This window comes from Leptonychotes weddellii, chromosome 2 (assembly GCF_054177405.1).
Source record: "Leptonychotes weddellii isolate Sample4059 chromosome 2, ASM5417740v2, whole genome shotgun sequence".
In the NCBI taxonomy this organism is placed as follows: domain Eukaryota; kingdom Metazoa; phylum Chordata; class Mammalia; order Carnivora; family Phocidae; genus Leptonychotes; species Leptonychotes weddellii.
This window is the reverse complement of record NC_138370.1, coordinates 56,374,124-56,383,849: the sequence shown is the minus strand read 5'-3', so window position 1 is coordinate 56,383,849 and position 9,726 is coordinate 56,374,124.

The window sequence follows — 9,726 nt, the reverse complement described above, 5'->3', positions numbered from 1 at the left end:
TCTTTAAACGGGGAATAATTTGAATATCCAGAGCTTATATTTCCACCATCTTCTTGCGTCTTTTCTTAATTTAACTCAACATCCTCCAGGTTCAATGTACACAAGACATAGTGTACGAGGTCACATTTAAAAACTGAAGAGTAAATATTTATGTGATATAAAGTAAGTAAAATATTCAAATTTTAGTTTGGTATTATACCCACCTATTTGCCCAATGTTTTATGACAAAAAATTTTATAAATACAGAAAAGTTGAAGAAATAGTATAATAAACACTATTATACCATCTACCTAGTTTTACCTATATTTGATTACAATACATATTTTGATATATTGGCTTCATTTCACTGTATAAATACAGTAGATATTTTTTGTTGTTACTGGATCACTTGAGAGTAAGTTGGATCATCATGACATTTTACCATAATTTCCTCAAAATGTGTTTCTATCTTTTAAAAAAAAAGATTTTATTTATTTATTTATTTATTTATTTATTTATTTATTTATTTATTTATTTCAAGGGGGAAGGGGCAAAGGGAGAGGGAGAGACAGAGAATCTCGAGCAGACTCTGTGCTGAACATGGAGCCCTACACATGGCTCAATCTCACAACCTTGAGATAATGACCTGAGTCAAAATCAAGAGTCAGATGCATAGCTTACTGGCCACCTAGAAATACACCTACAATGTATTTCTAAAGTATACTCTCCTCCCTACAAACTCTACCATTCATACAGGTTTTCCAGTCTATGGTAATATTAATACCATGAACTGAATTCTTTCAGACAGTACAAAGAGACAGCTTTCCCAAGATGTTTTAGTCTGGAAACAAATATCATGAAAGCAGATTGCATAATTCAAGATTGACAAAGCAAGAATTAACAACCTAGGCCTAAATGGACTAAAAACAAACTTGCAAAATTGTAATAGCGTATGTGAAAAACCCATTTATATTTTCTTTATCTGCAACCCACAATTTATTGGATTATTATGATACAAACAGTAATTAAGTATTTATTTACTAATATCTCTTTCCAACTAACATTTAGAATTAAAATTATTTGGCTAAAATTATTATCGATGTTGATAAACTAATGAATTCTCAGGAAAAACACTCAATACTTTAGTTAAGAATGATGAGTATTAATTAACTTTGTTTACAAAATAGTTCAAAACAATAACAACAATTTTTAAATATTTTCCAAAATGCCTTTACTATGTTCCATTACTTTGTTTTGCTTGTTTATTCATTTGTTTTGTTTTATAGATTTCACATGAGTGAAATCACATGGTATTTGCCTTTCACAGTCTGATTTATTTGACTTAGCATAATACCTTCTAAGTCCCTTCATGTTGTTGTAAATGACAGAAAAAAAAAATCTCATCTTTTTATGGCTGAGTAATACTCATTGTATATATATACCACATTTTCTTTATCAATAGACACTTTGATTGCTTACATATCTTGGCTATGGTAAATAGTGCTACAATAAACTTAGTGATGTAGATATCTTTTTGAATTAGTGTTTTCATTTCCTTTGGGTAATGCCCAGTAGTAGAATTATTGAATCATATGGTATTTCTATTTTTAATTTTTTGAGAAACCTCTAGACTATTTTCCACAGTGGGTGTACCATTTTACATTCCCACCAACAGAGCAAGAGATTTCTTTTTTCTCCACATTCTTGCCAACACTTGTTATTTCTTGTTTTCTGATTTTAGCAATTCTGACAGGTATAAGGTGATATTTCATTGTGGTTTTGATTTGCATTTCCCTGATGATTAGTGATGTTCAGCATCTTTTCATGTGTCTGCTGGCCATATGTGTGTCTTCTTTAAAAAAAAAAAAAATGTCTATTCAGGTCCTCTGCCTATTTTTTAATTGGATTGTTTGGTTTTTTGTTGTTGTTGTTGTTGTTGTTGAGTTGTATAAGTTCTCTATATATTTTAGATATTAATCCGTTATTGGATATATCATATGCAATTATTTTCTCCCATTCAGTAGGTTGCCTTCTTGACAAAGGAAGCAAGAATATACAATGAGGAAAAGATAGTTTCTTCCATAAATGGTGCTGGGAAAACTGAACAGCCAAATGCACAAAAATGAAACTGGACCACTTTCTTATACCATACACAAAAATAAACTCAAAATGGATTAAAGACCTAAACATGAGATGACCTGAAAGCATAAAAATCCTAGAAAAGAACATAAGCAGTGATTTCTTTGACATCAGCCACAGCAATGTTTTTCTAGATATGTCTGCTGAGGCAAGGGAAACAAAGCAAAACCAACTATTGAGGCTGCATCAAAATAAAAATCTTTTGTATAGCAAATGGAACCATCAATAAAACAAAAAGCAGTCTACCAAATGGAAGAAGATACGTTCCTTTACTTTTGATGACCATGTAATTATTTGCTTCAGTTTAAGAATATATCGTTTTCCTAAAAGGACATAATTGGATATATCAAATGTATAACTAAACTGTGTTGGAAATCCTATTAATTAGTATGATACATATCACTATAAGATCTTACTACTCATTTGAAAATAATACTTATAAAATCTTCCCGGGAAACTGGCCTATTATCTGCTTTATAATTAGTGGAATGACAGGATTAAGGTATTAAAGAATATCATCTTCTGGCAGGACAAGAATATTGACAATATTGGTATTTTGTAAAGCAAAAGAAAATACTTTTATAGGTACTGTAGGTGAAACAGAGGAGTTGGTCTCATTGGTTCTTTGTTTCTTATCTTTTTAATGTAACAAGCAAAAAGATATAAACTCAATAGTAATTCTTGAGCATTGTAATTTTCATAACAGAAATTCCTGTACTACATTTGCTATTGAACAGATATAATTTTTATTCAAATAGAATTTTCCTACATTAGTACAGAGTTCTGGTATCATATTTAAGTTACTACTCCTTTTGCCCTATATAAAAATATTGCTTTTATTAACCATTATTTTTTCTTATTTATCAATAGGAATAAGGAAAGTTTTGAGAATGTGAATGTGAGTGTGACTTTAAGTGAAATTCCTTGAAGTCAGACAAGGGATAATCAATGTAATTGTGATTAAAATAGCCTGTTAGGCAAGCTGCTGAATAGTAAGTCAGTTCTCCTAGGATTTCGGAAAGTAATCTCAAATCAAATTTGCAGGTTTCTTTCAATGTTACATACATAAAAATCTTGCTGAGTGATGAACACCATGGCTCTTTAGGTTTTTGCACTTGCTTTGAAAGGATAGTAAAGGCTCAAATAAAATTATTGTAGGCACATGAAATTTCTCACCTGTGAAAGACAAAATGCTGCAGTAAGTAAGAGTCCTTGGAGACCACTATAAAAGATTCATTTGCAAATAAACTCAAGTGCCTAAGAGAGAACTTTTAAAGTATAGGAAAATTTTTGATATTTGGATTTTTTGTATTACCATAGCAGTTGTGAGAAAAAAAATTATTTTCCTTTTTGGATATTTCTTTAGGAAGTCACAATTCTTTAAAGATAAAACCTTATATCTCATTAAAAGCTATAAATTAGTAAAAATGAAGATTAAAGAAGAAATTAGAAAGCTTTAAAATAAAAAGAAGTCCATTGCATGACGTCATTATTTTGACTGTTTAATAGAATTTTGAGCTTCCTGGCAATTTACCCTCCATCTCTTCTAACGTCAAACATCTTAATTTTATTGCATGCAAGGTTTTCCATTATTATGTCCCATCTTTATGTATTTGCTATTTTTTTAAGCTTTCCAATCTCAACTTTATGTTCTCTTCCAAACTTGTTTTCTCTTACTTCCACACTACTTTAATTCTCATTTATATTCTTTTTAGCATCCTTTATTTTATAGGACTTATTAAGATTAAATAATTAAATGCACAGTTATCTGGTTAAGTCTGTTTCTACCTCAGATATGTAAGTTCCCTGACGTTATGGACCTTTCTTTGCTACTGCTTCTCTTAAATGTCAATCACATTCCCTTACGTATAAATAATTCTTAAGAAATCTCACATTAAGGATACGTGGTTATATCATCACACATGGATGTCCCATTACAAAAGATATCCAGCAAAATCATTAAAAATGAAGAAAGTGATACCCCTGAGACCCTGCCTTCTTTTATGGTGATAAAAGTTGGCTGGTGGTTAGGCTTTTTTCACTTTGAGTAAAAATGTCTTATTTGTCTTTATTTTTTCAGCATAATTCAAAAATGTATATGCATTGAACATAAAAAAAGTATTTTATCAGTGTTAGCCAAACTAATGTCTAGACTTATGTTAGCTTTCTTCCTTATCTAGTCCCCAGAGATGCCCATAATTGAGGGCAGGGTCAACCACATATTACTCATAGATGTTGATTTATGATATTGAGGAAAAAGAATAGTAATAATGAAATGAGCCCTAACCCCCTTCACATTGGTATTCCTTTAACTTTATAATGTACACTCGTAAATGGATACTTACTACAATTTATATTTGTTATGGAACAGAAATTATACTTATTGGAAATACATGATATCTTTATTTTAAATCAGCCCAATTATAGGAGCTGACTTGCTTATATAAACTGGCAAGGTGCCTTTGCTATTGATGATTAGGTTTTGCTATATTTAAAGAAACAAGTTGGAAGATAAGAAATGTTTTTAAAATTTTGTTAGTTGAAGAGAGATTGCATCAAGGAAATTTGTCCAGTTGGTCTTTTTCAGGGTGACATAACTTGAGTTATAATTTAAAGTTTGATTTTTGAGTCTAGTAATTGTGTCTACACTGGGGGCTGAGAAGTGACCAGACTGACTCAGGAGTATCAATAAGCAAATTCTCAGAGAACAATATATAGTATACGATTATAAGGAGCCCAGAAACCTTTGGCTATTGCTTCACGAATTATCACTCTGTAATAAAAAAACCTACACTGGAATTTATATTCTCACGAAATGTAATTGAAAAGCACTGACACAAGGCAAATATTAAGTGACATTAACCAATGCCAGCACTGATAGCTTGAGAAGGCTATCCCTTCAAGAGAATGTGACTGCATCATCCGGAGCAATTGACCATGGCACTTTATCTCCCAAAGGCTACCAGACATATATTGACAGGTTATTTTTTACCGAAATTCAATTTTTTAGGCCCTGTGAATACTTTCTCATTCTTACAAATAGAAGTTTTCCCTTAAAATGTGTATTTATCGGGCGCCTGGGTGGCTCAGTTGGTTAAGCGACTGCCTTCGGCTCAGGTCATGATCCTGGAGTCCCGGGATCGAGTCCCGCATCGGGCTCCCTGCTCGGCGGGGAGTCTGCTTCTCCCTCTGACCCTCCTCCCTCTCATGCTCTCTGTCTCATTCTCTCTCTCAAATAAATAAGTAAAATCTTTTAAAAAATAAAAAAAATGTGTATTTATCATGAAATAAATGACACTGACTTTGCAATTTGAGGATAGCTTAATAAAGAAACCTTTTAAAATGTTGCAGGTGGGAATAAGAAAAACCAATAATGAGTAGCAAGGGAGTCTTGGCTTGCAATAAGGAAATCCACCCCATGCCCAAAGTTATTGAAACCTGGACAGATTAGTAGCTTTTAAATTAAATCATTAAAACAACTTAACTCATCTGCAGCAATCTTACAGGGATGGATTCAGGAGAAATATTCCATGACTGACTCAACTCCCACCTGCTGATTTCTTGCTAGTACTTCTTGTTAGTTCAATTGGATGTCAAGAGCAAGGAGCTCCTTTGATGCATTCCATAAACATCTATCTCTCTTGGCTCAGAGCACAGGAGAGAGGAGTGCAGGTGACTTTGGTGAAGCAGAGAGGTACACAGCCCATACAAATAAAATATATTTGACGAAGCTATACTTACTAAAATGATCGTGTCAAACAGGCTATACCTTAGACACCTTGATCAGAATAAGGCTATTGAAAATCCATTTTAGTGAACAATTTATAGATTATTATTTAGTTTCAGTCATTTTACTAGAGGGCTGGTCTCATTCACTCTGTCAATTTTTCCAAATTGCATTATGAGAAGGCAACCTTTATTTCCCTTATGTCTTCCCCTGTGTACTGATTAAAATTTCCACAGCTTCACACTAGGAAGCCTTAATAACACAGACACACACAGACACACACACACACTACACAAACCTAGAGTCTACATATGTTTCATGCGAATGTTTTGATTGGACAAATGTTCCTTTACTGTGCTTTTTTTCCCCCTTTATGTGAGTGAACCTATTAATCTGTCAGTCATCAACTGCATACCTGTTAATATATATTCTCATTGTAGTGATTGCATTTCAAACATTTCAAGCATAGCTGAATTTTGTTTGTCTTCATATTCACTTTACATTTACTATTGGCTCTGCAGTGGTATTCTTTCTCTGAGGAACAAGAGGCAATTGTGAATATAGAGACAACGTTTTCACTTCCATTATTCCGAACAAAGGATCGAAATCAAGTTTGATTTAGTAGGATATGAAGGAAGCATTACCTTGTGCTTTGTGTCCCGAAAATGCTACTAACCAGCTCACAAATCCTGTCATTACTGACATAGTAGGTAATAGGTAGATCTGGTGTTTTCACTACATTCAGTGATATTTTTCCAAATGAGAATATATCTGTAAAATGTCTGAATATGGTTAGAATTAAATGATTGAGACAATGAACACTAAATTTTCCCTACTGATCATTGAAATCTTCACTTCTTAAGTCTAGTCTGCTCTGTTACCTCTATTAATGGAAATATGAAATACCTCTATTGGAAATGGAAATGGAAATACGAAAATGCAAAAGAATTAACCTATACATTATTACATCTTATTTGGAAATGGGACAAGTGGTGAACAAAAATCATCTAGCATCTGAAACAATTTGAAATCAAGCATAATGAGTTAAACATGTTGGTCCACCAAAAATTTTGGTCATGTGAATAAAATAAGTTGCTTATACAATTTTTCAATTCACCTGATGATTGTTTTCTCATAATTCGGTCATAGTCTAACACATATTTTTCCTAATCTCTGCCACACACAAATGTGTGTGCATTTGACTTTCTGATTTAAGGAATAGTATTTAAACTAAACTTGTTTAGTGTTTAACTAATAATTATAGCAATAATAAATGTTTATTTATAAAGAAAGAGTACTAATTTCTGATAATTCTTTCATTTAATTTTCACCAAAATATTCAATAGGAGTGTGGCAATGGTATTAAAAAATCAGAAGGATACCTTAATACTATGCTGAAATATAGAGTAGCCATGCAACTAACTGCTAAAAAACAAACACACAACATAGAAGATAAAAACTGCCTGATATAGAGCATCATAATAGGCTATTTATTTTTTAACTAATTTCATGATAGAAATGCTTATTAAGTGGAGTTTTGGAGAATAAGATAAATTTCCTTTCATTCTTAGTGATGTTATTTATGACATGAGATATATTTCTGAATTTGTGTTAGCTTTGTTACTCCAGGCCTTTAGGAATCCACAGATATAGGGCTGTTCATAATTTATTCTTTCATCATACATACTCATCAATGGAGAGCTTCTGACAAATATGGCTTATCTAAGGGATTTCTCATTCATCCTAGTTTTTCCAGCTCCTCTTTCATGGGAAACCTGTCTAGGGAAGCCCTCATCAGCCACTGAACTGTCATCCCATTTCTCTAAACAAGGGATGGTTATTTTTCTTCCCAGGTGTGTTGCTTCCTTTCGATGATTTTCTGCCAGTTATCCCTGAAATCTGAAGCCGTGGGAGTTCTCTTTAGCCCACTTGTAACTCTCCTTCATCTTGTTCTATTAAAGATGGATCATTGACTCACATTCCTTGTGGTATTTGACAATTTGAGACAAGGAAGGGGGCATTCCATTTACAATATAACTACTGTAAATTTTTTTTTCTTTTTTTTTTTTTAAGCGGGCTGTTATTTTGTATTGAGTCCAACAAAAGTAGTCAGTACGTTGAGGCTAAACCTAACAATAAAGGGAAAGTAAATGTGCACAGTGCAGAAAATACTGTTCATTATAGTCCTTTTCTTAGAGCAAAATCATCTTCAAATATGTAAAATAGGGATAACTAGAGAAAATTAGAGAAATAAGAGAGGGAGGAGACTCTGTGGGTTGCAGACAGAGAGAGCTCAGAAACATGAAAAATGGGTGTAGGTCAGGTTTAATTATGTTATTTTTATTAACATACAGCGTAATTTTGGTTGTTTGTTGAACAAATAATTATTGTCTAGATATTTTTGCATGACACCAGTAAGGTAAATAAGGGATATAAAAGTGAAAATATCTGGTCTTTTATTTTTATGAGTTTTCAGTTAGTAGGAGAGATGAGCTAATTTTTGTGAAAGGCAGAAACTCCTTGTCATTAAAAAAAAAGGATACATTGTGTTACATGTATCTTGAGGATGGAGAGAATGCTTTATTAGAGTTGGTTCTTGAGGGTACGAATTATTCAAAACAAAGAAGGGCGATAATACTCCCGACAGAGGAAAGAGCATAGGTAATGAGAAAATACATGGTGCACATATAAAAAGGTAGTAAATAACTTCGGCTGAAGCATAGAAAATATGAAAGGCATTCGTTGAATAGAAATTTGAATAGTTTAGTAGAAACTCTTGAATTCCATGCAAAGTGATTTTATCCTTTTCCTTAGCCAGTGTTAAAAAATGCTACAAAATACAAAGTTTTAATTGATGAGGTGAATGAATAAGGTTTTCCTTGAATAGTTCTAAGTTTCTAAATTATTTGCTTCTTTTTCAAAACTTCTGAAATAAAATAGACTTGAAAGTACCTTACCTGTACAGTTTTACTATTCACAGGATGATAATTTCCACCTAGGTGCAATGTTAGGAATTCTAATTTGTTCGGTTTTCCACGGATCAAAAAGAAAAATAAATGCTTTGACCTTTTTGCTGTGTTGCTGCCCACCTCTTGAAGATACGTATGAAAATTCTGAAGTTTTCACTCTGTTGGTACCTTCATTAGGGATTTCCATGAGTAATTAGCAAAATTCTGACCATGCTGTACAAAGAATATATGATGGTGAATTTGCAGTGAAGCTAATAAAACTCAAAACTTTGGCCTTTTCACTTGTGTGGGCTTCTTCCAGAGCCCCAGAATGAGTTCTGGATATTTGTTCAAACAATATTATATATTTTTTGTAAAACCTGCCGAAGTTTTCAAATGTAATTGTAAAAGCCTACTACCTCTTAATGGTTCATTTTACCACCTGTCATCTTTTCTCTCACACTGGCTAATACCAGACTAAGTGTGGGCACTTTTGAAGGCATCCCTGAAGGAACATTGAGTTGGGGAATCTTTTGCTTTGGGTTTTGGAGGATATATTTCTGACATTTGCCATGTGTGGTTGGCCACCTCCAGTTTAGGAATCGCCCCTCACCGTGCTGACAGCTAGCGTCGTGACACAGGCCAGAGAAATTCACCATGAAAATGTGATCTACAGTACCTGGCTCTGGAGTTATGTGAGTAGTGCAGGAGAAAAAAAAAAAAATTAAAGATATGGACCCATAAATAGTTTTGTGGAAAATTGATGAAAATCAGGGGGCGGAGCAAGATGGCGGAGGAGTAGGAGACCTGGATTTCGTCTCCTCTCAGGAATTCAGCTGGATAGGGATCAAACCATTCTGAACACCTACAAACTCAACAGGAGATCGAAGAAAGGAATAGCAATAACTCTCTGAACAGAAAAGCGACCACTTT